This window comes from Anomaloglossus baeobatrachus (assembly GCF_048569485.1).
Source record: "Anomaloglossus baeobatrachus isolate aAnoBae1 chromosome 9 unlocalized genomic scaffold, aAnoBae1.hap1 SUPER_9_unloc_5, whole genome shotgun sequence".
Lineage (NCBI taxonomy): Eukaryota > Metazoa > Chordata > Amphibia > Anura > Aromobatidae > Anomaloglossus > Anomaloglossus baeobatrachus.
This window is the reverse complement of record NW_027441823.1, coordinates 27,706-54,220: the sequence shown is the minus strand read 5'-3', so window position 1 is coordinate 54,220 and position 26,515 is coordinate 27,706. Positions and strand designations below refer to the sequence as shown.

Sequence of the window (26,515 nt, the reverse complement as noted above, 5' to 3'; positions counted from 1 at the left end):
TTTGGGGATGATGAAAGGGCTTTCTACGGGTAAGGATGGCAAAGGGTGGCAGTGACGGAAAGTCAGGCAACCTGTCCTGTCCGTCTTTTTGTATCGTGAATTGGAAAGACTGCAAGGGGGAGGGGAGTTGCTTGCGCCCTAAAGGAGGAGTTATTCAGATTCATTGCAGTGGGCGGCGGCTGCAAAACGCACCATTCTTCTTGTTTTTGCTCTGCAAAGCAGCCTTTTCAAGGGTTGGCTTGGGTGACAAAATGTCTTGTGTAGGCGTGGGTTTGTCTCCCTCTCGCTCTCTCTCCCTAAGATGTGTCCGGCATAGGCCAGGGTGCCACTCGAGGCCCAAACCAATTCTGGTTATCGCTTCTCGGCCTTTTGGCTAAGATCAAGTGTAGTATCTGTTCTTATCAGTTTAATATCTGATACGTCCCCTATCTGGGGACCATATATTAAATGGATTTTTAGAACAGGGAGATGGAAAAAGAGCTTGCTCTGTCCACTCCACGCATTGACCTGGTATTGCAGTACCTCCAGGAACGGTGCACCCCTTCTTAACCCAGTTTCCAAAAGCAGAACTCGATTCACCTGATTCATATTAGCCCGATTAGCGAATTGAAATGAATTTTTATCTAACACACTTTTTACTTGCTTTATTCATCCAAATAGCAAACTCATCACCACTCAACTTCACCAACTCTGCTATGTCCCGTGCAGTATCTTGTTGTCAGTCTAATCTAGATCATGTGTAATTGAATGGAATAGATCCCTTTTGGACAAAGTGGAGTCAGATGCTGCAGTGACCACAGGTGTGAGAGGATCTACAATTGGCATCTGGTGTTATCTCTCTGCTTCCACTCCAAATAAAGTTACCTGTTGTTACCTGAACGTCAAATACTAAGAATGGGCGGCCTATGAAAGAATTAGTACTTTCATTAAGTATACTAAACCGGCTAATTGGGAATAGACAAACTGTAAAAAGCCCTCTGAGAAAGCCCCTCTCTAACCTTTGTTAGTAAGCTTTTCTGTAGCCTGCCTGTTGATGTATTTTCGGTTTGAACAGTGCACAACATGAAGAGACGGAACACTGGCGGCTTGTCACAATGCCCCCCGATGACATCACAATAGCGCTGCTGCCTAGAAAACAAGCTGCGCAGAAGAAGTTGTTCTTTGGGTGGGAGGGTGGGCTAGTGGAAGGAGGGGGCAATCTCTTTTTTTCCCGGGTGGTAGGGGGATGACAGGAGAAGGGAAGCGGGTGGTGAGAAAGGTACAGAGGGCAGGGTTTGGGGGCTGGGAAGGAAAGGGAAAAGATTAGGGTTTGGGGATGATGAAAGGGCTTTCTACGGGTAAGGATGGCAAAGGGTGGCAGTGACGGAAAGTCAGGCAACCTGTCCTGTCCGTCTTTTTGTATCGTGAATTGGAAAGACTGCAAGGGGGAGGGGAGTTGCTTGCGCCCTAAAGGAGGAGTTATTCAGATTCATTGCAGTGGGCGGCGGCTGCAAAACGCACCATTCTTCTTGTTTTTGCTCTGCAAAGCAGCCTTTTCAAGGGTTGGCTTGGGTGACAAAATGTCTTGTGTAGGCGTGGGTTTGTCTCCCTCTCGCTCTCTCTCCCTAAGATGTGTCCGGCATAGGCCAGGGTGCCACTCGAGGCCCAAACCAATTCTGGTTATCGCTTCTCGGCCTTTTGGCTAAGATCAAGTGTAGTATCTGTTCTTATCAGTTTAATATCTGATACGTCCCCTATCTGGGGACCATATATTAAATGGATTTTTAGAACAGGGAGATGGAAAAAGAGCTTGCTCTGTCCACTCCACGCATTGACCTGGTATTGCAGTACCTCCAGGAACGGTGCACCCCTTCTTAACCCAGTTTCCAAAAGCAGAACTCGATTCACCTGATTCATATTAGCCCGATTAGCGAATTGAAATGAATTTTTATCTAACACACTTTTTACTTGCTTTATTCATCCAAATAGCAAACTCATCACCACTCAACTTCACCAACTCTGCTATGTCCCGTGCAGTATCTTGTTGTCAGTCTAATCTAGATCATGTGTAATTGAATGGAATAGATCCCTTTTGGACAAAGTGGAGTCAGATGCTGCAGTGACCACAGGTGTGAGAGGATCTACAATTGGCATCTGGTGTTATCTCTCTGCTTCCACTCCAAATAAAGTTACCTGTTGTTACCTGAACGTCAAATACTAAGAATGGGCGGCCTATGAAAGAATTAGTACTTTCATTAAGTATACTAAACCGGCTAATTGGGAATAGACAAACTGTAAAAAGCCCTCTGAGAAAGCCCCTCTCTAACCTTTGTTAGTAAGCTTTTCTGTAGCCTGCCTGTTGATGTATTTTCGGTTTGAACAGTGCACAACATGAAGAGACGGAACACTGGCGGCTTGTCACAATGCCCCCCGATGACATCACAATAGCGCTGCTGCCTAGAAAACAAGCTGCGCAGAAGAAGTTGTTCTTTGGGTGGGAGGGTGGGCTAGTGGAAGGAGGGGGCAATCTCTTTTTTTCCCGGGTGGTAGGGGGATGACAGGAGAAGGGAAGCGGGTGGTGAGAAAGGTACAGAGGGCAGGGTTTGGGGGCTGGGAAGGAAAGGGAAAAGATTAGGGTTTGGGGATGATGAAAGGGCTTTCTACGGGTAAGGATGGCAAAGGGTGGCAGTGACGGAAAGTCAGGCAACCTGTCCTGTCCGTCTTTTTGTATCGTGAATTGGAAAGACTGCAAGGGGGAGGGGAGTTGCTTGCGCCCTAAAGGAGGAGTTATTCAGATTCATTGCAGTGGGCGGCAGCTGCAAAACGCACCATTCTTCTTGTTTTTGCTCTGCAAAGCAGCCTTTTCAAGGGTTGGCTTGGGTGACAAAATGTCTTGTGTAGGCGTGGGTTTGTCTCCCTCTCGCTCTCTCTCCCTAAGATGTGTCCGGCATAGGCCAGGGTGCCACTCGAGGCCCAAACCAATTCTGGTTATCGCTTCTCGGCCTTTTGGCTAAGATCAAGTGTAGTATCTGTTCTTATCAGTTTAATATCTGATACGTCCCCTATCTGGGGACCATATATTAAATGGATTTTTAGAACAGGGAGATGGAAAAAGAGCTTGCTCTGTCCACTCCACGCATTGACCTGGTATTGCAGTACCTCCAGGAACGGTGCACCCCTTCTTAACCCAGTTTCCAAAAGCAGAACTCGATTCACCTGATTCATATTAGCCCGATTAGCGAATTGAAATGAATTTTTATCTAACACACTTTTTACTTGCTTTATTCATCCAAATAGCAAACTCATCACCACTCAACTTCACCAACTCTGCTATGTCCCGTGCAGTATCTTGTTGGCAGTCTAATCTAGATCATGTGTAATTGAATGGAATAGATCCCTTTTGGACAAAGTGGAGTCAGATGCTGCAGTGACCACAGGTGTGAGAGGATCTACAATTGGCATCTGGTGTTATCTCTCTGCTTCCACTCCAAATAAAGTTACCTGTTGTTACCTGAACGTCAAATACTAAGAATGGGCGGCCTATGAAAGAATTAGTACTTTCATTAAGTATACTAAACCGGCTAATTGGGAATAGACAAACTGTAAAAAGCCCTCTGAGAAAGCCCCTCTCTAACCTTTGTTAGTAAGCTTTTCTGTAGCCTGCCTGTTGATGTATTTTCGGTTTGAACAGTGCACAACATGAAGAGACGGAACACTGGCGGCTTGTCACAATGCCCCCCGATGACATCACAATAGCGCTGCTGCCTAGAAAACAAGCTGCGCAGAAGAAGTTGTTCTTTGGGTGGGAGGGTGGGCTAGTGGAAGGAGGGGGCAATCTCTTTTTTTCCCGGGTGGTAGGGGGATGACAGGAGAAGGGAAGCGGGTGGTGAGAAAGGTACAGAGGGCAGGGTTTGGGGGCTGGGAAGGAAAGGGAAAAGATTAGGGTTTGGGGATGATGAAAGGGCTTTCTACGGGTAAGGATGGCAAAGGGTGGCAGTGACGGAAAGTCAGGCAACCTGTCCTGTCCGTCTTTTTGTATCGTGAATTGGAAAGACTGCAAGGGGGAGGGGAGTTGCTTGCGCCCTAAAGGAGGAGTTATTCAGATTCATTGCAGTGGGCGGCGGCTGCAAAACGCACCATTCTTCTTGTTTTTGCTCTGCAAAGCAGCCTTTTCAAGGGTTGGCTTGGGTGACAAAATGTCTTGTGTAGGCGTGGGTTTGTCTCCCTCTCGCTCTCTCTCCCTAAGATGTGTCCGGCATAGGCCAGGGTGCCACTCGAGGCCCAAACCAATTCTGGTTATCGCTTCTCGGCCTTTTGGCTAAGATCAAGTGTAGTATCTGTTCTTATCAGTTTAATATCTGATACGTCCCCTATCTGGGGACCATATATTAAATGGATTTTTAGAACAGGGAGATGGAAAAAGAGCTTGCTCTGTCCACTCCACGCATTGACCTGGTATTGCAGTACCTCCAGGAACGGTGCACCCCTTCTTAACCCAGTTTCCAAAAGCAGAACTCGATTCACCTGATTCATATTAGCCCGATTAGCGAATTGAAATGAATTTTTATCTAACACACTTTTTACTTGCTTTATTCATCCAAATAGCAAACTCATCACCACTCAACTTCACCAACTCTGCTATGTCCCGTGCAGTATCTTGTTGTCAGTCTAATCTAGATCATGTGTAATTGAATGGAATAGATCCCTTTTGGACAAAGTGGAGTCAGATGCTGCAGTGACCACAGGTGTGAGAGGATCTACAATTGGCATCTGGTGTTATCTCTCTGCTTCCACTCCAAATAAAGTTACCTGTTGTTACCTGAACGTCAAATACTAAGAATGGGCGGCCTATGAAAGAATTAGTACTTTCATTAAGTATACTAAACCGGCTAATTGGGAATAGACAAACTGTAAAAAGCCCTCTGAGAAAGCCCCTCTCTAACCTTTGTTAGTAAGCTTTTCTGTAGCCTGCCTGTTGATGTATTTTCGGTTTGAACAGTGCACAACATGAAGAGACGGAACACTGGCGGCTTGTCACAATGCCCCCCGATGACATCACAATAGCGCTGCTGCCTAGAAAACAAGCTGCGCAGAAGAAGTTGTTCTTTGGGTGGGAGGGTGGGCTAGTGGAAGGAGGGGGCAATCTCTTTTTTTCCCGGGTGGTAGGGGGATGACAGGAGAAGGGAAGCGGGTGGTGAGAAAGGTACAGAGGGCAGGGTTTGGGGGCTGGGAAGGAAAGGGAAAAGATTAGGGTTTGGGGATGATGAAAGGGCTTTCTACGGGTAAGGATGGCAAAGGGTGGCAGTGACGGAAAGTCAGGCAACCTGTCCTGTCCGTCTTTTTGTATCGTGAATTGGAAAGACTGCAAGGGGGAGGGGAGTTGCTTGCGCCCTAAAGGAGGAGTTATTCAGATTCATTGCAGTGGGCGGCAGCTGCAAAACGCACCATTCTTCTTGTTTTTGCTCTGCAAAGCAGCCTTTTCAAGGGTTGGCTTGGGTGACAAAATGTCTTGTGTAGGCGTGGGTTTGTCTCCCTCTCGCTCTCTCTCCCTAAGATGTGTCCGGCATAGGCCAGGGTGCCACTCGAGGCCCAAACCAATTCTGGTTATCGCTTCTCGGCCTTTTGGCTAAGATCAAGTGTAGTATCTGTTCTTATCAGTTTAATATCTGATACGTCCCCTATCTGGGGACCATATATTAAATGGATTTTTAGAACAGGGAGATGGAAAAAGAGCTTGCTCTGTCCACTCCACGCATTGACCTGGTATTGCAGTACCTCCAGGAACGGTGCACCCCTTCTTAACCCAGTTTCCAAAAGCAGAACTCGATTCACCTGATTCATATTAGCCCGATTAGCGAATTGAAATGAATTTTTATCTAACACACTTTTTACTTGCTTTATTCATCCAAATAGCAAACTCATCACCACTCAACTTCACCAACTCTGCTATGTCCCGTGCAGTATCTTGTTGGCAGTCTAATCTAGATCATGTGTAATTGAATGGAATAGATCCCTTTTGGACAAAGTGGAGTCAGATGCTGCAGTGACCACAGGTGTGAGAGGATCTACAATTGGCATCTGGTGTTATCTCTCTGCTTCCACTCCAAATAAAGTTACCTGTTGTTACCTGAACGTCAAATACTAAGAATGGGCGGCCTATGAAAGAATTAGTACTTTCATTAAGTATACTAAACCGGCTAATTGGGAATAGACAAACTGTAAAAAGCCCTCTGAGAAAGCCCCTCTCTAACCTTTGTTAGTAAGCTTTTCTGTAGCCTGCCTGTTGATGTATTTTCGGTTTGAACAGTGCACAACATGAAGAGACGGAACACTGGCGGCTTGTCACAATGCCCCCCGATGACATCACAATAGCGCTGCTGCCTAGAAAACAAGCTGCGCAGAAGAAGTTGTTCTTTGGGTGGGAGGGTGGGCTAGTGGAAGGAGGGGGCAATCTCTTTTTTTCCCGGGTGGTAGGGGGATGACAGGAGAAGGGAAGCGGGTGGTGAGAAAGGTACAGAGGGCAGGGTTTGGGGGCTGGGAAGGAAAGGGAAAAGATTAGGGTTTGGGGATGATGAAAGGGCTTTCTACGGGTAAGGATGGCAAAGGGTGGCAGTGACGGAAAGTCAGGCAACCTGTCCTGTCCGTCTTTTTGTATCGTGAATTGGAAAGACTGCAAGGGGGAGGGGAGTTGCTTGCGCCCTAAAGGAGGAGTTATTCAGATTCATTGCAGTGGGCGGCGGCTGCAAAACGCACCATTCTTCTTGTTTTTGCTCTGCAAAGCAGCCTTTTCAAGGGTTGGCTTGGGTGACAAAATGTCTTGTGTAGGCGTGGGTTTGTCTCCCTCTCGCTCTCTCTCCCTAAGATGTGTCCGGCATAGGCCAGGGTGCCACTCGAGGCCCAAACCAATTCTGGTTATCGCTTCTCGGCCTTTTGGCTAAGATCAAGTGTAGTATCTGTTCTTATCAGTTTAATATCTGATACGTCCCCTATCTGGGGACCATATATTAAATGGATTTTTAGAACAGGGAGATGGAAAAAGAGCTTGCTCTGTCCACTCCACGCATTGACCTGGTATTGCAGTACCTCCAGGAACGGTGCACCCCTTCTTAACCCAGTTTCCAAAAGCAGAACTCGATTCACCTGATTCATATTAGCCCGATTAGCGAATTGAAATGAATTTTTATCTAACACACTTTTTACTTGCTTTATTCATCCAAATAGCAAACTCATCACCACTCAACTTCACCAACTCTGCTATGTCCCGTGCAGTATCTTGTTGTCAGTCTAATCTAGATCATGTGTAATTGAATGGAATAGATCCCTTTTGGACAAAGTGGAGTCAGATGCTGCAGTGACCACAGGTGTGAGAGGATCTACAATTGGCATCTGGTGTTATCTCTCTGCTTCCACTCCAAATAAAGTTACCTGTTGTTACCTGAACGTCAAATACTAAGAATGGGCGGCCTATGAAAGAATTAGTACTTTCATTAAGTATACTAAACCGGCTAATTGGGAATAGACAAACTGTAAAAAGCCCTCTGAGAAAGCCCCTCTCTAACCTTTGTTAGTAAGCTTTTCTGTAGCCTGCCTGTTGATGTATTTTCGGTTTGAACAGTGCACAACATGAAGAGACGGAACACTGGCGGCTTGTCACAATGCCCCCCGATGACATCACAATAGCGCTGCTGCCTAGAAAACAAGCTGCGCAGAAGAAGTTGTTCTTTGGGTGGGAGGGTGGGCTAGTGGAAGGAGGGGGCAATCTCTTTTTTTCCCGGGTGGTAGGGGGATGACAGGAGAAGGGAAGCGGGTGGTGAGAAAGGTACAGAGGGCAGGGTTTGGGGGCTGGGAAGGAAAGGGAAAAGATTAGGGTTTGGGGATGATGAAAGGGCTTTCTACGGGTAAGGATGGCAAAGGGTGGCAGTGACGGAAAGTCAGGCAACCTGTCCTGTCCGTCTTTTTGTATCGTGAATTGGAAAGACTGCAAGGGGGAGGGGAGTTGCTTGCGCCCTAAAGGAGGAGTTATTCAGATTCATTGCAGTGGGCGGCGGCTGCAAAACGCACCATTCTTCTTGTTTTTGCTCTGCAAAGCAGCCTTTTCAAGGGTTGGCTTGGGTGACAAAATGTCTTGTGTAGGCGTGGGTTTGTCTCCCTCTCGCTCTCTCTCCCTAAGATGTGTCCGGCATAGGCCAGGGTGCCACTCGAGGCCCAAACCAATTCTGGTTATCGCTTCTCGGCCTTTTGGCTAAGATCAAGTGTAGTATTCTGGTTATCGCTTCTCGGCCTTTTGGCTAAGATCAAGTGTAGTATCGTTCGAAAAGGTGGTTTAAGGCTCCGGCCACCTTAGTACAATGATGCAATGCACACTGGAAGGTTGCGCTTGTTAGTACTTTGGGAGGATAGTATATCCATCTAGAGGAAACCATGGCCCTACCAGGATCGAGGCTATTAGACTGAGTAAGTGTGGGGGCTATGGTGCAATGTGCCCCAGGATTGACGACCCTGGAGTGAGTCTGAGCTTGCTGGCTTGGGACCCCGGCGAGCCTTAGGCTCTGTAGCACACCGTACCTTGCCTTTTCATACTTTCTGAGCATATTGCTCTATCCCGGCCTTCTGGCTAGGAAGGGAAATTTTTATAATCATGGTCGGAGGTCCGTTCAGCTTTGGGCTGAGAAACCAACACCCGGTTGGAGGTCTGGGTCAGCTTTGGCTGAGAAACCAACACCCGGTTGGAGGTCCGGGTCAGCTTCGGCTGAGAAACCAACACCCGGTTGGAGGTCCGGGTCAGCTTCGGCTGAGAAACCAACACCCGGTTGGAGGTCCGGGTCAGCTTCGGCTGAGAAACCAACACCCGGTTGGAGGTCCGGTTAGCCTTGGGCTGAGAAACCAACACCGGTTGACGGTCCGGGCAGTTTCGGCTGCGAAACCAACAACTAGTAGCTCTCTACTCCACTTGGGTAAGATGCCTGGGTGGACGCTGGGAGCAACGACAAGGCTCAACCAGGCTTCGGCTTGGGGGAGCACCGAAGATCCCTGACCCTTGCTGTGGCCTTCTGGCTCGGAGGGACGGGGTTGATTTTTGGGGACCCTCTCCTCACGGAGGGGTCCACACGAATCCTAGCCTTTGCACTGTTTTTGGTGTGACTTTGGTCATGCATTTTTTGCGGTGCTTTGGAAAGCTTCATTAAATCAATCTGTTCTTATCAGTTTAATATCTGATACGTCCCCTATCTGGGGACCATATATTAAATGGATTTTTAGAACAGGGAGATGGAAAAAGAGCTTGCTCTGTCCACTCCACGCATTGACCTGGTATTGCAGTACCTCCAGGAACGGTGTACCCCTTCTTAACCCAGTTTCCAAAAGCAGAACTCGATTCACCTGATTCATATTAGCCCGATTAGCGAATTGAAATGAATTTTTATCTAACACACTTTTTACTTGCTTTATTCATCCAAATAGCAAACTCATCACCACTCAACTTCACCAACTCTGCTATGTCCCGTGCAGTATCTTGTTGTCAGTCTAATCTAGATCATGTGTAATTGAATGGAATAGATCCCTTTTGGACAAAGTGGAGTCAGATGCTGCAGTGACCACAGGTGTGAGAGGATCTACAATTGGCATCTGGTGTTATCTCTCTGCTTCCACTCCAAATAAAGTTACCTGTTGTTACCTGAACGTCAAATACTAAGAATGGGCGGCCTATGAAAGAATTAGTACTTTCATTAAGTATACTAAACCGGCTAATTGGGAATAGACAAACTGTAAAAAGCCCTCTGAGAAAGCCCCTCTCTAACCTTTGTTAGTAAGCTTTTCTGTAGCCTGCCTGTTGATGTATTTTCGGTTTGAACAGTGCACAACATGAAGAGACGGAACACTGGCGGCTTGTCACAATGCCCCCCGATGACATCACAATAGCGCTGCTGCCTAGAAAACAAGCTGCGCAGAAGAAGTTGTTCTTTGGGTGGGAGGGTGGGCTAGTGGAAGGAGGGGGCAATCTCTTTTTTTCCCGGGTGGTAGGGGGATGACAGGAGAAGGGAAGCGGGTGGTGAGAAAGGTACAGAGGGCAGGGTTTGGGGGCTGGGAAGGAAAGGGAAAAGATTAGGGTTTGGGGATGATGAAAGGGCTTTCTACGGGTAAGGATGGCAAAGGGTGGCAGTGACGGAAAGTCAGGCAACCTGTCCTGTCCGTCTTTTTGTATCGTGAATTGGAAAGACTGCAAGGGGGAGGGGAGTTGCTTGCGCCCTAAAGGAGGAGTTATTCAGATTCATTGCAGTGGGCGGCGGCTGCAAAACGCACCATTCTTCTTGTTTTTGCTCTGCAAAGCAGCCTTTTCAAGGGTTGGCTTGGGTGACAAAATGTCTTGTGTAGGCGTGGGTTTGTCTCCCTCTCGCTCTCTCTCCCTAAGATGTGTCCGGCATAGGCCAGGGTGCCACTCGAGGCCCAAACCAATTCTGGTTATCGCTTCTCGGCCTTTTGGCTAAGATCAAGTGTAGTATCTGTTCTTATCAGTTTAATATCTGATACGTCCCCTATCTGGGGACCATATATTAAATGGATTTTTAGAACAGGGAGATGGAAAAAGAGCTTGCTCTGTCCACTCCACGCATTGACCTGGTATTGCAGTACCTCCAGGAACGGTGCACCCCTTCTTAACCCAGTTTCCAAAAGCAGAACTCGATTCACCTGATTCATATTAGCCCGATTAGCGAATTGAAATGAATTTTTATCTAACACACTTTTTACTTGCTTTATTCATCCAAATAGCAAACTCATCACCACTCAACTTCACCAACTCTGCTATGTCCCGTGCAGTATCTTGTTGTCAGTCTAATCTAGATCATGTGTAATTGAATGGAATAGATCCCTTTTGGACAAAGTGGAGTCAGATGCTGCAGTGACCACAGGTGTGAGAGGATCTACAATTGGCATCTGGTGTTATCTCTCTGCTTCCACTCCAAATAAAGTTACCTGTTGTTACCTGAACGTCAAATACTAAGAATGGGCGGCCTATGAAAGAATTAGTACTTTCATTAAGTATACTAAACCGGCTAATTGGGAATAGACAAACTGTAAAAAGCCCTCTGAGAAAGCCCCTCTCTAACCTTTGTTAGTAAGCTTTTCTGTAGCCTGCCTGTTGATGTATTTTCGGTTTGAACAGTGCACAACATGAAGAGACGGAACACTGGCGGCTTGTCACAATGCCCCCCGATGACATCACAATAGCGCTGCTGCCTAGAAAACAAGCTGCGCAGAAGAAGTTGTTCTTTGGGTGGGAGGGTGGGCTAGTGGAAGGAGGGGGCAATCTCTTTTTTTCCCGGGTGGTAGGGGGATGACAGGAGAAGGGAAGCGGGTGGTGAGAAAGGTACAGAGGGCAGGGTTTGGGGGCTGGGAAGGAAAGGGAAAAGATTAGGGTTTGGGGATGATGAAAGGGCTTTCTACGGGTAAGGATGGCAAAGGGTGGCAGTGACGGAAAGTCAGGCAACCTGTCCTGTCCGTCTTTTTGTATCGTGAATTGGAAAGACTGCAAGGGGGAGGGGAGTTGCTTGCGCCCTAAAGGAGGAGTTATTCAGATTCATTGCAGTGGGCGGCGGCTGCAAAACGCACCATTCTTCTTGTTTTTGCTCTGCAAAGCAGCCTTTTCAAGGGTTGGCTTGGGTGACAAAATGTCTTGTGTAGGCGTGGGTTTGTCTCCCTCTCGCTCTCTCTCCCTAAGATGTGTCCGGCATAGGCCAGGGTGCCACTCGAGGCCCAAACCAATTCTGGTTATCGCTTCTCGGCCTTTTGGCTAAGATCAAGTGTAGTATCTGTTCTTATCAGTTTAATATCTGATACGTCCCCTATCTGGGGACCATATATTAAATGGATTTTTAGAACAGGGAGATGGAAAAAGAGCTTGCTCTGTCCACTCCACGCATTGACCTGGTATTGCAGTACCTCCAGGAACGGTGCACCCCTTCTTAACCCAGTTTCCAAAAGCAGAACTCGATTCACCTGATTCATATTAGCCCGATTAGCGAATTGAAATGAATTTTTATCTAACACACTTTTTACTTGCTTTATTCATCCAAATAGCAAACTCATCACCACTCAACTTCACCAACTCTGCTATGTCCCGTGCAGTATCTTGTTGTCAGTCTAATCTAGATCATGTGTAATTGAATGGAATAGATCCCTTTTGGACAAAGTGGAGTCAGATGCTGCAGTGACCACAGGTGTGAGAGGATCTACAATTGGCATCTGGTGTTATCTCTCTGCTTCCACTCCAAATAAAGTTACCTGTTGTTACCTGAACGTCAAATACTAAGAATGGGCGGCCTATGAAAGAATTAGTACTTTCATTAAGTATACTAAACCGGCTAATTGGGAATAGACAAACTGTAAAAAGCCCTCTGAGAAAGCCCCTCTCTAACCTTTGTTAGTAAGCTTTTCTGTAGCCTGCCTGTTGATGTATTTTCGGTTTGAACAGTGCACAACATGAAGAGACGGAACACTGGCGGCTTGTCACAATGCCCCCCGATGACATCACAATAGCGCTGCTGCCTAGAAAACAAGCTGCGCAGAAGAAGTTGTTCTTTGGGTGGGAGGGTGGGCTAGTGGAAGGAGGGGGCAATCTCTTTTTTTCCCGGGTGGTAGGGGGATGACAGGAGAAGGGAAGCGGGTGGTGAGAAAGGTACAGAGGGCAGGGTTTGGGGGCTGGGAAGGAAAGGGAAAAGATTAGGGTTTGGGGATGATGAAAGGGCTTTCTACGGGTAAGGATGGCAAAGGGTGGCAGTGACGGAAAGTCAGGCAACCTGTCCTGTCCGTCTTTTTGTATCGTGAATTGGAAAGACTGCAAGGGGGAGGGGAGTTGCTTGCGCCCTAAAGGAGGAGTTATTCAGATTCATTGCAGTGGGCGGCGGCTGCAAAACGCACCATTCTTCTTGTTTTTGCTCTGCAAAGCAGCCTTTTCAAGGGTTGGCTTGGGTGACAAAATGTCTTGTGTAGGCGTGGGTTTGTCTCCCTCTCGCTCTCTCTCCCTAAGATGTGTCCGGCATAGGCCAGGGTGCCACTCGAGGCCCAAACCAATTCTGGTTATCGCTTCTCGGCCTTTTGGCTAAGATCAAGTGTAGTATCTGTTCTTATCAGTTTAATATCTGATACGTCCCCTATCTGGGGACCATATATTAAATGGATTTTTAGAACAGGGAGATGGAAAAAGAGCTTGCTCTGTCCACTCCACGCATTGACCTGGTATTGCAGTACCTCCAGGAACGGTGCACCCCTTCTTAACCCAGTTTCCAAAAGCAGAACTCGATTCACCTGATTCATATTAGCCCGATTAGCGAATTGAAATGAATTTTTATCTAACACACTTTTTACTTGCTTTATTCATCCAAATAGCAAACTCATCACCACTCAACTTCACCAACTCTGCTATGTCCCGTGCAGTATCTTGTTGTCAGTCTAATCTAGATCATGTGTAATTGAATGGAATAGATCCCTTTTGGACAAAGTGGAGTCAGATGCTGCAGTGACCACAGGTGTGAGAGGATCTACAATTGGCATCTGGTGTTATCTCTCTGCTTCCACTCCAAATAAAGTTACCTGTTGTTACCTGAACGTCAAATACTAAGAATGGGCGGCCTATGAAAGAATTAGTACTTTCATTAAGTATACTAAACCGGCTAATTGGGAATAGACAAACTGTAAAAAGCCCTCTGAGAAAGCCCCTCTCTAACCTTTGTTAGTAAGCTTTTCTGTAGCCTGCCTGTTGATGTATTTTCGGTTTGAACAGTGCACAACATGAAGAGACGGAACACTGGCGGCTTGTCACAATGCCCCCCGATGACATCACAATAGCGCTGCTGCCTAGAAAACAAGCTGCGCAGAAGAAGTTGTTCTTTGGGTGGGAGGGTGGGCTAGTGGAAGGAGGGGGCAATCTCTTTTTTTCCCGGGTGGTAGGGGGATGACAGGAGAAGGGAAGCGGGTGGTGAGAAAGGTACAGAGGGCAGGGTTTGGGGGCTGGGAAGGAAAGGGAAAAGATTAGGGTTTGGGGATGATGAAAGGGCTTTCTACGGGTAAGGATGGCAAAGGGTGGCAGTGACGGAAAGTCAGGCAACCTGTCCTGTCCGTCTTTTTGTATCGTGAATTGGAAAGACTGCAAGGGGGAGGGGAGTTGCTTGCGCCCTAAAGGAGGAGTTATTCAGATTCATTGCAGTGGGCGGCGGCTGCAAAACGCACCATTCTTCTTGTTTTTGCTCTGCAAAGCAGCCTTTTCAAGGGTTGGCTTGGGTGACAAAATGTCTTGTGTAGGCGTGGGTTTGTCTCCCTCTCGCTCTCTCTCCCTAAGATGTGTCCGGCATAGGCCAGGGTGCCACTCGAGGCCCAAACCAATTCTGGTTATCGCTTCTCGGCCTTTTGGCTAAGATCAAGTGTAGTATCTGTTCTTATCAGTTTAATATCTGATACGTCCCCTATCTGGGGACCATATATTAAATGGATTTTTAGAACAGGGAGATGGAAAAAGAGCTTGCTCTGTCCACTCCACGCATTGACCTGGTATTGCAGTACCTCCAGGAACGGTGCACCCCTTCTTAACCCAGTTTCCAAAAGCAGAACTCGATTCACCTGATTCATATTAGCCCGATTAGCGAATTGAAATGAATTTTTATCTAACACACTTTTTACTTGCTTTATTCATCCAAATAGCAAACTCATCACCACTCAACTTCACCAACTCTGCTATGTCCCGTGCAGTATCTTGTTGTCAGTCTAATCTAGATCATGTGTAATTGAATGGAATAGATCCCTTTTGGACAAAGTGGAGTCAGATGCTGCAGTGACCACAGGTGTGAGAGGATCTACAATTGGCATCTGGTGTTATCTCTCTGCTTCCACTCCAAATAAAGTTACCTGTTGTTACCTGAACGTCAAATACTAAGAATGGGCGGCCTATGAAAGAATTAGTACTTTCATTAAGTATACTAAACCGGCTAATTGGGAATAGACAAACTGTAAAAAGCCCTCTGAGAAAGCCCCTCTCTAACCTTTGTTAGTAAGCTTTTCTGTAGCCTGCCTGTTGATGTATTTTCGGTTTGAACAGTGCACAACATGAAGAGACGGAACACTGGCGGCTTGTCACAATGCCCCCCGATGACATCACAATAGCGCTGCTGCCTAGAAAACAAGCTGCGCAGAAGAAGTTGTTCTTTGGGTGGGAGGGTGGGCTAGTGGAAGGAGGGGGCAATCTCTTTTTTTCCCGGGTGGTAGGGGGATGACAGGAGAAGGGAAGCGGGTGGTGAGAAAGGTACAGAGGGCAGGGTTTGGGGGCTGGGAAGGAAAGGGAAAAGATTAGGGTTTGGGGATGATGAAAGGGCTTTCTACGGGTAAGGATGGCAAAGGGTGGCAGTGACGGAAAGTCAGGCAACCTGTCCTGTCCGTCTTTTTGTATCGTGAATTGGAAAGACTGCAAGGGGGAGGGGAGTTGCTTGCGCCCTAAAGGAGGAGTTATTCAGATTCATTGCAGTGGGCGGCGGCTGCAAAACGCACCATTCTTCTTGTTTTTGCTCTGCAAAGCAGCCTTTTCAAGGGTTGGCTTGGGTGACAAAATGTCTTGTGTAGGCGTGGGTTTGTCTCCCTCTCGCTCTCTCTCCCTAAGATGTGTCCGGCATAGGCCAGGGTGCCACTCGAGGCCCAAACCAATTCTGGTTATCGCTTCTCGGCCTTTTGGCTAAGATCAAGTGTAGTATCTGTTCTTATCAGTTTAATATCTGATACGTCCCCTATCTGGGGACCATATATTAAATGGATTTTTAGAACAGGGAGATGGAAAAAGAGCTTGCTCTGTCCACTCCACGCATTGACCTGGTATTGCAGTACCTCCAGGAACGGTGCACCCCTTCTTAACCCAGTTTCCAAAAGCAGAACTCGATTCACCTGATTCATATTAGCCCGATTAGCGAATTGAAATGAATTTTTATCTAACACACTTTTTACTTGCTTTATTCATCCAAATAGCAAACTCATCACCACTCAACTTCACCAACTCTGCTATGTCCCGTGCAGTATCTTGTTGTCAGTCTAATCTAGATCATGTGTAATTGAATGGAATAGATCCCTTTTGGACAAAGTGGAGTCAGATGCTGCAGTGACCACAGGTGTGAGAGGATCTACAATTGGCATCTGGTGTTATCTCTCTGCTTCCACTCCAAATAAAGTTACCTGTTGTTACCTGAACGTCAAATACTAAGAATGGGCGGCCTATGAAAGAATTAGTACTTTCATTAAGTATACTAAACCGGCTAATTGGGAATAGACAAACTGTAAAAAGCCCTCTGAGAAAGCCCCTCTCTAACCTTTGTTAGTAAGCTTTTCTGTAGCCTGCCTGTTGATGTATTTTCGGTTTGAACAGTGCACAACATGAAGAGACGGAACACTGGCGGCTTGTCACAATGCCCCCCGATGACATCACAATAGCGCTGCTGCCTAGAAAACAAGCTGCGCAGAAGAAGTTGTTCTTTGGGTGGGAGGGTGGGCTAGTGGAAGGAGGGGGCAATCTCTTTTTTTCCCGGGTGGTAGGGGGATGACAGGAGAAGGGAAGCGGGTGGTGAGAAAGGTACAGAGGGCAGGGTTTGGGGGCTGGGAAGGAAAGGGAAAAGATTAGGGTTTGGGGATGATGAAAGGGCTTTCTACGGGTAAGGATGGCAAAGGGTGGCAGTGACGGAAAGTCAGGCAACCTGTCCTGTCCGTCTTTTTGTATCGTGAATTGGAAAGACTGCAAGGGGGAGGGGAGTTGCTTGCGCCCTAAAGGAGGAGTTATTCAGATTCATTGCAGTGGGCGGCGGCTGCAAAACGCACCATTCTTCTTGTTTTTGCTCTGCAAAGCAGCCTTTTCAAGGGTTGGCTTGGGTGACAAAATGTCTTGTGTAGGCGTGGGTTTGTCTCCCTCTCGCTCTCTCTCCCTAAGATGTGTCCGGCATAGGCCAGGGTGCCACTCGAGGCCCAAACCAATTCTGGTTATCGCTTCTCGGCCTTTTGGCTAAGATCAAGTGTAGTATCTGTTCTTATCAGTTTAATATCTGATACGTCCCCTATCTGGGGACCATATATTAAATGGATTTTTAGAACAGGGAGATGGAAAAAGAGCTTGCTCTGTCCACTCCACGCATTGACCTGGTATTGCAGTACCTCCAGGAACGGTGCACCCCTTCTTAACCCAGTTTCCAAAAGCAGAACTCGATTCACCTGATTCATATTAGCCCGATTAGCGAATTGAAATGAATTTTTATCTAACACACTTTTTACTTGCTTTATTCATCCAAATAGCAAACTCATCACCACTCAACTTCACCAACTCTGCTATGTCCCGTGCAGTATCTTGTTGTCAGTCTAATCTAGATCATGTGTAATTGAATGGAATAGATCCCTTTTGGACAAAGTGGAGTCAGATGCTGCAGTGACCACAGGTGTGAGAGGATCTACAATTGGCATCTGGTGTTATCTCTCTGCTTCCACTCCAAATAAAGTTACCTGTTGTTACCTGAACGTCAAATACTAAGAATGGGCGGCCTATGAAAGAATTAGTACTTTCATTAAGTATACTAAACCGGCTAATTGGGAATAGACAAACTGTAAAAAGCCCTCTGAGAAAGCCCCTCTCTAACCTTTGTTAGTAAGCTTTTCTGTAGCCTGCCTGTTGATGTATTTTCGGTTTGAACAGTGCACAACATGAAGAGACGGAACACTGGCGGCTTGTCACAATGCCCCCCGATGACATCACAATAGCGCTGCTGCCTAGAAAACAAGCTGCGCAGAAGAAGTTGTTCTTTGGGTGGGAGGGTGGGCTAGTGGAAGGAGGGGGCAATCTCTTTTTTTCCCGGGTGGTAGGGGGATGACAGGAGAAGGGAAGCGGGTGGTGAGAAAGGTACAGAGGGCAGGGTTTGGGGGCTGGGAAGGAAAGGGAAAAGATTAGGGTTTGGGGATGATGAAAGGGCTTTCTACGGGTAAGGATGGCAAAGGGTGGCAGTGACGGAAAGTCAGGCAACCTGTCCTGTCCGTCTTTTTGTATCGTGAATTGGAAAGACTGCAAGGGGGAGGGGAGTTGCTTGCGCCCTAAAGGAGGAGTTATTCAGATTCATTGCAGTGGGCGGCGGCTGCAAAACGCACCATTCTTCTTGTTTTTGCTCTGCAAAGCAGCCTTTTCAAGGGTTGGCTTGGGTGACAAAATGTCTTGTGTAGGCGTGGGTTTGTCTCCCTCTCGCTCTCTCTCCCTAAGATGTGTCCGGCATAGGCCAGGGTGCCACTCGAGGCCCAAACCAATTCTGGTTATCGCTTCTCGGCCTTTTGGCTAAGATCAAGTGTAGTATCTGTTCTTATCAGTTTAATATCTGATACGTCCCCTATCTGGGGACCATATATTAAATGGATTTTTAGAACAGGGAGATGGAAAAAGAGCTTGCTCTGTCCACTCCACGCATTGACCTGGTATTGCAGTACCTCCAGGAACGGTGCACCCCTTCTTAACCCAGTTTCCAAAAGCAGAACTCGATTCACCTGATTCATATTAGCCCGATTAGCGAATTGAAATGAATTTTTATCTAACACACTTTTTACTTGCTTTATTCATCCAAATAGCAAACTCATCACCACTCAACTTCACCAACTCTGCTATGTCCCGTGCAGTATCTTGTTGTCAGTCTAATCTAGATCATGTGTAATTGAATGGAATAGATCCCTTTTGGACAAAGTGGAGTCAGATGCTGCAGTGACCACAGGTGTGAGAGGATCTACAATTGGCATCTGGTGTTATCTCTCTGCTTCCACTCCAAATAAAGTTACCTGTTGTTACCTGAACGTCAAATACTAAGAATGGGCGGCCTATGAAAGAATTAGTACTTTCATTAAGTATACTAAACCGGCTAATTGGGAATAGACAAACTGTAAAAAGCCCTCTGAGAAAGCCCCTCTCTAACCTTTGTTAGTAAGCTTTTCTGTAGCCTGCCTGTTGATGTATTTTCGGTTTGAACAGTGCACAACATGAAGAGACGGAACACTGGCGGCTTGTCACAATGCCCCCCGATGACATCACAATAGCGCTGCTGCCTAGAAAACAAGCTGCGCAGAAGAAGTTGTTCTTTGGGTGGGAGGGTGGGCTAGTGGAAGGAGGGGGCAATCTCTTTTTTTCCCGGGTGGTAGGGGGATGACAGGAGAAGGGAAGCGGGTGGTGAGAAAGGTACAGAGGGCAGGGTTTGGGGGCTGGGAAGGAAAGGGAAAAGATTAGGGTTTGGGGATGATGAAAGGGCTTTCTACGGGTAAGGATGGCAAAGGGTGGCAGTGACGGAAAGTCAGGCAACCTGTCCTGTCCGTCTTTTTGTATCGTGAATTGGAAAGACTGCAAGGGGGAGGGGAGTTGCTTGCGCCCTAAAGGAGGAGTTATTCAGATTCATTGCAGTGGGCGGCGGCTGCAAAACGCACCATTCTTCTTGTTTTTGCTCTGCAAAGCAGCCTTTTCAAGGGTTGGCTTGGGTGACAAAATGTCTTGTGTAGGCGTGGGTTTGTCTCCCTCTCGCTCTCTCTCCCTAAGATGTGTCCGGCATAGGCCAGGGTGCCACTCGAAGCCCAAACCAATTCTGGTTATCGCTTCTCGGCCTTTTGGCTAAGATCAAGTGTAGTATCTGTTCTTATCAGTTTAATATCTGATACGTCCCCTATCTGGGGACCATATATTAAATGGATTTTTAGAACAGGGAGATGGAAAAAGAGCTTGCTCTGTCCACTCCACGCATTGACCTGGTATTGCAGTACCTCCAGGAACGGTGCACCCCTTCTTAACCCAGTTTCCAAAAGCAGAACTCGATTCACCTGATTCATATTAGCCCGATTAGCGAATTGAAATGAATTTTTATCTAACACACTTTTTACTTGCTTTATTCATCCAAATAGCAAACTCATCACCACTCAACTTCACCAACTCTGCTATGTCCCGTGCAGTATCTTGTTGTCAGTCTAATCTAGATCATGTGTAATTGAATGGAATAGATCCCTTTTGGACAAAGTGGAGTCAGATGCTGCAGTGACCACAGGTGTGAGAGGATCTACAATTGGCATCTGGTGTTATCTCTCTGCTTCCACTCCAAATAAAGTTACCTGTTGTTACCTGAACGTCAAATACTAAGAATGGGCGGCCTATGAAAGAATTAGTACTTTCATTAAGTATACTAAACCGGCTAATTGGGAATAGACAAACTGTAAAAAGCCCTCTGAGAAAGCCCCTCTCTAACCTTTGTTAGTAAGCTTTTCTGTAGCCTGCCTGTTGATGTATTTTCGGTTTGAACAGTGCACAACATGAAGAGACGGAACACTGGCGGCTTGTCACAATGCCCCCCGATGACATCACAATAGCGCTGCTGCCTAGAAAACAAGCTGCGCAGAAGAAGTTGTTCTTTGGGTGAGAGGGTGGGCTAGTGGAAGGAGGGGGCAATCTCTTTTTTTCCCGGGTGGTAGGGGGATGACAGGAGAAGGGAAGCGGGTGGTGAGAAAGGTACAGAGGGCAGGGTTTGGGGGCTGGGAAGGAAAGGGAAAAGATTAGGGTTTGGGGATGATGAAAGGGCTTTCTACGGGTAAGGATGGCAAAGGGTGGCAGTGACGGAAAGTCAGGCAACCTGTCCTGTCCGTCTTTTTGTATCGTGAATTGGAAAGACTGCAAGGGGGAGGGGAGTTGCTTGCGCCCTAAAGGAGGAGTTATTCAGATTCATTGCAGTGGGCGGCGGCTGCAAAACGCACCATTCTTCTTGTTTTTGCTCTGCAAAGCAGCCTTTTCAAGGGTTGGCTTGGGTGACAAAATGTCTTGTGTAGGCGTGGGTTTGTCTCCCTCTCGCTCTCTCTCCCTAAGATGTGTCCGGCATAGGCCAGGGTGCCACTCGAGGCCCAAACCAATTCTGGTTATCGCTTCTCGGCCTTTTGGCTAAGATCAAGTGTAGTATCTGTTCTTATCAGTTTAATATCTGATACGTCCCCTATCTGGGGACCATATATTAAATGGATTTTTAGAACAGGGAGATGGAAAAAGAGCTTGCTCTGTCCACTCCACGCATTGACCTGGTATTGCAGTACCTCCAGGAACGGTGCACCCCTTCTTAACCCAGTTTCCAAAAGCAGAACTCGATTCACCTGATTCATATTAGCCCGATTAGCGAATTGAAATGAATTTTTATCTAACACACTTTTTACTTGCTTTATTCATCCAAATAGCAAACTCATCACCACTCAACTTCACCAACTCTGCTATGTCCCGTGCAGTATCTTGTTGTCAGTCTAATCTAGATCATGTGTAATTGAATGGAATAGATCCCTTTTGGACAAAGTGGAGTCAGATGCTGCAGTGACCACAGGTGTGAGAGGATCTACAATTGGCATCTGGTGTTATCTCTCTGCTTCCACTCCAAATAAAGTTACCTGTTGTTACCTGAACGTCAAATACTAAGAATGGGCGGCCTATGAAAGAATTAGTACTTTCATTAAGTATACTAAACCGGCTAATTGGGAATAGACAAACTGTAAAAAGCCCTCTGAGAAAGCCCCTCTCTAACCTTTGTTAGTAAGCTTTTCTGTAGCCTGCCTGTTGATGTATTTTCGGTTTGAACAGTGCACAACATGAAGAGACGGAACACTGGCGGCTTGTCACAATGCCCCCCGATGACATCACAATAGCGCTGCTGCCTAGAAAACAAGCTGCGCAGAAGAAGTTGTTCTTTGGGTGGGAGGGTGGGCTAGTGGAAGGAGGGGGCAATCTCTTTTTTTCCCGGGTGGTAGGGGGATGACAGGAGAAGGGAAGCGGGTGGTGAGAAAGGTACAGAGGGCAGGGTTTGGGGGCTGGGAAGGAAAGGGAAAAGATTAGGGTTTGGGGATGATGAAAGGGCTTTCTACGGGTAAGGATGGCAAAGGGTGGCAGTGACGGAAAGTCAGGCAACCTGTCCTGTCCGTCTTTTTGTATCGTGAATTGGAAAGACTGCAAGGGGGAGGGGAGTTGCTTGCGCCCTAAAGGAGGAGTTATTCAGATTCATTGCAGTGGGCGGCGGCTGCAAAACGCACCATTCTTCTTGTTTTTGCTCTGCAAAGCAGCCTTTTCAAGGGTTGGCTTGGGTGACAAAATGTCTTGTGTAGGCGTGGGTTTGTCTCCCTCTCGCTCTCTCTCCCTAAGATGTGTCCGGCATAGGCCAGGGTGCCACTCGAGGCCCAAACCAATTCTGGTTATCGCTTCTCGGCCTTTTGGCTAAGATCAAGTGTAGTATCTGTTCTTATCAGTTTAATATCTGATACGTCCCCTATCTGGGGACCATATATTAAATGGATTTTTAGAACAGGGAGATGGAAAAAGAGCTTGCTCTGTCCACTCCACGCATTGACCTGGTATTGCAGTACCTCCAGGAACGGTGCACCCCTTCTTAACCCAGTTTCCAAAAGCAGAACTCGATTCACCTGATTCATATTAGCCCGATTAGCGAATTGAAATGAATTTTTATCTAACACACTTTTTACTTGCTTTATTCATCCAAATAGCAAACTCATCACCACTCAACTTCACCAACTCTGCTATGTCCCGTGCAGTATCTTGTTGTCAGTCTAATCTAGATCATGTGTAATTGAATGGAATAGATCCCTTTTGGACAAAGTGGAGTCAGATGCTGCAGTGACCACAGGTGTGAGAGGATCTACAATTGGCATCTGGTGTTATCTCTCTGCTTCCACTCCAAATAAAGTTACCTGTTGTTACCTGAACGTCAAATACTAAGAATGGGCGGCCTATGAAAGAATTAGTACTTTCATTAAGTATACTAAACCGGCTAATTGGGAATAGACAAACTGTAAAAAGCCCTCTGAGAAAGCCCCTCTCTAACCTTTGTTAGTAAGCTTTTCTGTAGCCTGCCTGTTGATGTATTTTCGGTTTGAACAGTGCACAACATGAAGAGACGGAACACTGGCGGCTTGTCACAATGCCCCCCGATGACATCACAATAGCGCTGCTGCCTAGAAAACAAGCTGCGCAGAAGAAGTTGTTCTTTGGGTGGGAGGGTGGGCTAGTGGAAGGAGGGGGCAATCTCTTTTTTTCCCGGGTGGTAGGGGGATGACAGGAGAAGGGAAGCGGGTGGTGAGAAAGGTACAGAGGGCAGGGTTTGGGGGCTGGGAAGGAAAGGGAAAAGATTAGGGTTTGGGGATGATGAAAGGGCTTTCTACGGGTAAGGATGGCAAAGGGTGGCAGTGACGGAAAGTCAGGCAACCTGTCCTGTCCGTCTTTTTGTATCGTGAATTGGAAAGACTGCAAGGGGGAGGGGAGTTGCTTGCGCCCTAAAGGAGGAGTTATTCAGATTCATTGCAGTGGGCGGCGGCTGCAAAACGCACCATTCTTCTTGTTTTTGCTCTGCAAAGCAGCCTTTTCAAGGGTTGGCTTGGGTGACAAAATGTCTTGTGTAGGCGTGGGTTTGTCTCCCTCTCGCTCTCTCTCCCTAAGATGTGTCCGGCATAGGCCAGGGTGCCACTCGAGGCCCAAACCAATTCTGGTTATCGCTTCTCGGCCTTTTGGCTAAGATCAAGTGTAGTATCTGTTCTTATCAGTTTAATATCTGATACGTCCCCTATCTGGGGACCATATATTAAATGGATTTTTAGAACAGGGAGATGGAAAAAGAGCTTGCTCTGTCCACTCCACGCATTGACCTGGTATTGCAGTACCTCCAGGAACGGTGCACCCCTTCTTAACCCAGTTTCCAAAAGCAGAACTCGATTCACCTGATTCATATTAGCCCGATTAGCGAATTGAAATGAATTTTTATCTAACACACTTTTTACTTGCTTTATTCATCCAAATAGCAAACTCATCACCACTCAACTTCACCAACTCTGCTATGTCCCGTGCAGTATCTTGTTGTCAGTCTAATCTAGATCATGTGTAATTGAATGGAATAGATCCCTTTTGGACAAAGTGGAGTCAGATGCTGCAGTGACCACAGGTGTGAGAGGATCTACAATTGGCATCTGGTGTTATCTCTCTGCTTCCACTCCAAATAAAGTTACCTGTTGTTACCTGAACGTCAAATACTAAGAATGGGCGGCCTATGAAAGAATTAGTACTTTCATTAAGTATACTAAACCGGCTAATTGGGAATAGACAAACTGTAAAAAGCCCTCTGAGAAAGCCCCTCTCTAACCTTTGTTAGTAAGCTTTTCTGTAGCCTGCCTGTTGATGTATTTTCGGTTTGAACAGTGCACAACATGAAGAGACGGAACACTGGCGGCTTGTCACAATGCCCCCCGATGACATCACAATAGCGTTGCTGCCTAGAAAACAAGCTGCGCAGAAGAAGTTGTTCTTTGGGTGGGAGGGTGGGCTAGTGGAAGGAGGGGGCAATCTCTTTTTTTCCCGGGTGGTAGGGGGATGACAGGAGAAGGGAAGCGGGTGGTGAGAAAGGTACAGAGGGCAGGGTTTGGGGGCTGGGAAGGAAAGGGAAAAGATTAGGGTTTGGGGATGATGAAAGGGCTTTCTACGGGTAAGGATGGCAAAGGGTGGCAGTGACGGAAAGTCAGGCAACCTGTCCTGTCCGTCTTTTTGTATCGTGAATTGGAAAGACTGCAAGGGGGAGGGGAGTTGCTTGCGCCCTAAAGGAGGAGTTATTCAGATTCATTGCAGTGGGCGGCGGCTGCAAAACGCACCATTCTTCTTGTTTTTGCTCTGCAAAGCAGCCTTTTCAAGGGTTGGCTTGGGTGACAAAATGTCTTGTGTAGGCGTGGGTTTGTCTCCCTCTCGCTCTCTCTCCCTAAGATGTGTCCGGCATAGGCCAGGGTGCCACTCGAGGCCCAAACCAATTCTGGTTATCGCTTCTCGGCCTTTTGGCTAAGATCAAGTGTAGTATCTGTTCTTATCAGTTTAATATCTGATACGTCCCCTATCTGGGGACCATATATTAAATGGATTTTTAGAACAGGGAGATGGAAAAAGAGCTTGCTCTGTCCACTCCACGCATTGACCTGGTATTGCAGTACCTCCAGGAACGGTGCACCCCTTCTTAACCCAGTTTCCAAAAGCAGAACTCGATTCACCTGATTCATATTAGCCCGATTAGCGAATTGAAATGAATTTTTATCTAACACACTTTTTACTTGCTTTATTCATCCAAATAGCAAACTCATCACCACTCAACTTCACCAACTCTGCTATGTCCCGTGCAGTATCTTGTTGTCAGTCTAATCTAGATCATGTGTAATTGAATGGAATAGATCCCTTTTGGACAAAGTGGAGTCAGATGCTGCAGTGACCACAGGTGTGAGAGGATCTACAATTGGCATCTGGTGTTATCTCTCTGCTTCCACTCCAAATAAAGTTACCTGTTGTTACCTGAACGTCAAATACTAAGAATGGGCGGCCTATGAAAGAATTAGTACTTTCATTAAGTATACTAAACCGGCTAATTGGGAATAGACAAACTGTAAAAAGCCCTCTGAGAAAGCCCCTCTCTAACCTTTGTTAGTAAGCTTTTCTGTAGCCTGCCTGTTGATGTATTTTCGGTTTGAACAGTGCACAACATGAAGAGACGGAACACTGGCGGCTTGTCACAATGCCCCCCGATGACATCACAATAGCGCTGCTGCCTAGAAAACAAGCTGCGCAGAAGAAGTTGTTCTTTGGGTGGGAGGGTGGGCTAGTGGAAGGAGGGGGCAATCTCTTTTTTTCCCGGGTGGTAGGGGGATGACAGGAGAAGGGAAGCGGGTGGTGAGAAAGGTACAGAGGGCAGGGTTTGGGGGCTGGGAAGGAAAGGGAAAAGATTAGGGTTTGGGGATGATGAAAGGGCTTTCTACGGGTAAGGATGGCAAAGGGTGGCAGTGACGGAAAGTCAGGCAACCTGTCCTGTCCGTCTTTTTGTATCGTGAATTGGAAAGACTGCAAGGGGGAGGGGAGTTGCTTGCGCCCTAAAGGAGGAGTTATTCAGATTCATTGCAGTGGGCGGCGGCTGCAAAACGCACCATTCTTCTTGTTTTTGCTCTGCAAAGCAGCCTTTTCAAGGGTTGGCTTGGGTGACAAAATGTCTTGTGTAGGCGTGGGTTTGTCTCCCTCTCGCTCTCTCTCCCTAAGATGTGTCCGGCATAGGCCAGGGTGCCACTCGAGGCCCAAACCAATTCTGGTTATCGCTTCTCGGCCTTTTGGCTAAGATCAAGTGTAGTATCTGTTCTTATCAGTTTAATATCTGATACGTCCCCTATCTGGGGACCATATATTAAATGGATTTTTAGAACAGGGAGATGGAAAAAGAGCTTGCTCTGTCCACTCCACGCATTGACCTGGTATTGCAGTACCTCCAGGAACGGTGCACCCCTTCTTAACCCAGTTTCCAAAAGCAGAACTCGATTCACCTGATTCATATTAGCCCGATTAGCGAATTGAAATGAATTTTTATCTAACACACTTTTTACTTGCTTTATTCATCCAAATAGCAAACTCATCACCACTCAACTTCACCAACTCTGCTATGTCCCGTGCAGTATCTTGTTGTCAGTCTAATCTAGA

The 26,515-nt window shown here is 46.9% G+C and overlaps 20 non-coding genes and 1 pseudogene across 20 annotated transcripts; all 21 read left to right on the top strand.

Moving 5' to 3' along the window:
* The first annotated feature begins 353 nt into the window (after positions 1-353).
* LOC142260211 (U2 spliceosomal RNA) lies at positions 354-544 on the top strand. Its single transcript, XR_012728529.1, has one exon. It is a non-coding gene; the product is annotated as a U2 spliceosomal RNA (small nuclear RNA).
* Positions 545-1,661: 1,117 nt separating this feature from the next.
* On the top strand, positions 1,662-1,852 carry LOC142260199 (U2 spliceosomal RNA). Its single transcript, XR_012728518.1, has one exon. It is a non-coding gene; the product is annotated as a U2 spliceosomal RNA (small nuclear RNA).
* Positions 1,853-2,969: 1,117 nt separating this feature from the next.
* LOC142260187 (U2 spliceosomal RNA) lies at positions 2,970-3,160 on the top strand. The gene has a single exon (XR_012728507.1). It is a non-coding gene; the product is annotated as a U2 spliceosomal RNA (small nuclear RNA).
* Positions 3,161-4,277: 1,117 nt separating this feature from the next.
* LOC142260175 (U2 spliceosomal RNA) lies at positions 4,278-4,468 on the top strand. The gene has a single exon (XR_012728496.1). It is a non-coding gene; the product is annotated as a U2 spliceosomal RNA (small nuclear RNA).
* A 1,117-nt stretch (positions 4,469-5,585) lies between these two features.
* On the top strand, positions 5,586-5,776 carry LOC142260163 (U2 spliceosomal RNA). Its single transcript, XR_012728485.1, has one exon. It is a non-coding gene; the product is annotated as a U2 spliceosomal RNA (small nuclear RNA).
* A 1,117-nt stretch (positions 5,777-6,893) lies between these two features.
* Positions 6,894-7,084, top strand: LOC142260149 (U2 spliceosomal RNA). The gene has a single exon (XR_012728473.1). It is a non-coding gene; the product is annotated as a U2 spliceosomal RNA (small nuclear RNA).
* A 1,117-nt stretch (positions 7,085-8,201) lies between these two features.
* Positions 8,202-8,368, top strand: LOC142260331 (U2 spliceosomal RNA; annotated as a pseudogene).
* Positions 8,369-9,128: 760 nt separating this feature from the next.
* Positions 9,129-9,322, top strand: LOC142260296 (U2 spliceosomal RNA). Its single transcript, XR_012728603.1, has one exon. It is a non-coding gene; the product is annotated as a U2 spliceosomal RNA (small nuclear RNA).
* Positions 9,323-10,439: 1,117 nt separating this feature from the next.
* LOC142260137 (U2 spliceosomal RNA) lies at positions 10,440-10,630 on the top strand. The gene has a single exon (XR_012728462.1). It is a non-coding gene; the product is annotated as a U2 spliceosomal RNA (small nuclear RNA).
* Positions 10,631-11,747: 1,117 nt separating this feature from the next.
* Positions 11,748-11,938, top strand: LOC142260125 (U2 spliceosomal RNA). The gene has a single exon (XR_012728451.1). It is a non-coding gene; the product is annotated as a U2 spliceosomal RNA (small nuclear RNA).
* A 1,117-nt stretch (positions 11,939-13,055) lies between these two features.
* LOC142260113 (U2 spliceosomal RNA) lies at positions 13,056-13,246 on the top strand. Its single transcript, XR_012728440.1, has one exon. It is a non-coding gene; the product is annotated as a U2 spliceosomal RNA (small nuclear RNA).
* A 1,117-nt stretch (positions 13,247-14,363) lies between these two features.
* LOC142260100 (U2 spliceosomal RNA) lies at positions 14,364-14,554 on the top strand. Its single transcript, XR_012728429.1, has one exon. It is a non-coding gene; the product is annotated as a U2 spliceosomal RNA (small nuclear RNA).
* Positions 14,555-15,671: 1,117 nt separating this feature from the next.
* LOC142260088 (U2 spliceosomal RNA) lies at positions 15,672-15,862 on the top strand. Its single transcript, XR_012728418.1, has one exon. It is a non-coding gene; the product is annotated as a U2 spliceosomal RNA (small nuclear RNA).
* Positions 15,863-16,979: 1,117 nt separating this feature from the next.
* Positions 16,980-17,170, top strand: LOC142260076 (U2 spliceosomal RNA). The gene has a single exon (XR_012728407.1). It is a non-coding gene; the product is annotated as a U2 spliceosomal RNA (small nuclear RNA).
* A 1,117-nt stretch (positions 17,171-18,287) lies between these two features.
* Positions 18,288-18,478, top strand: LOC142260064 (U2 spliceosomal RNA). The gene has a single exon (XR_012728396.1). It is a non-coding gene; the product is annotated as a U2 spliceosomal RNA (small nuclear RNA).
* A 1,117-nt stretch (positions 18,479-19,595) lies between these two features.
* On the top strand, positions 19,596-19,786 carry LOC142260052 (U2 spliceosomal RNA). Its single transcript, XR_012728385.1, has one exon. It is a non-coding gene; the product is annotated as a U2 spliceosomal RNA (small nuclear RNA).
* A 1,117-nt stretch (positions 19,787-20,903) lies between these two features.
* LOC142260039 (U2 spliceosomal RNA) lies at positions 20,904-21,094 on the top strand. Its single transcript, XR_012728374.1, has one exon. It is a non-coding gene; the product is annotated as a U2 spliceosomal RNA (small nuclear RNA).
* Positions 21,095-22,211: 1,117 nt separating this feature from the next.
* LOC142260026 (U2 spliceosomal RNA) lies at positions 22,212-22,402 on the top strand. Its single transcript, XR_012728362.1, has one exon. It is a non-coding gene; the product is annotated as a U2 spliceosomal RNA (small nuclear RNA).
* A 1,117-nt stretch (positions 22,403-23,519) lies between these two features.
* Positions 23,520-23,710, top strand: LOC142260014 (U2 spliceosomal RNA). Its single transcript, XR_012728351.1, has one exon. It is a non-coding gene; the product is annotated as a U2 spliceosomal RNA (small nuclear RNA).
* A 1,117-nt stretch (positions 23,711-24,827) lies between these two features.
* Positions 24,828-25,018, top strand: LOC142260002 (U2 spliceosomal RNA). Its single transcript, XR_012728340.1, has one exon. It is a non-coding gene; the product is annotated as a U2 spliceosomal RNA (small nuclear RNA).
* A 1,117-nt stretch (positions 25,019-26,135) lies between these two features.
* Positions 26,136-26,326, top strand: LOC142259990 (U2 spliceosomal RNA). The gene has a single exon (XR_012728329.1). It is a non-coding gene; the product is annotated as a U2 spliceosomal RNA (small nuclear RNA).
* The last annotated feature ends 189 nt before the right edge of the window (positions 26,327-26,515 follow it).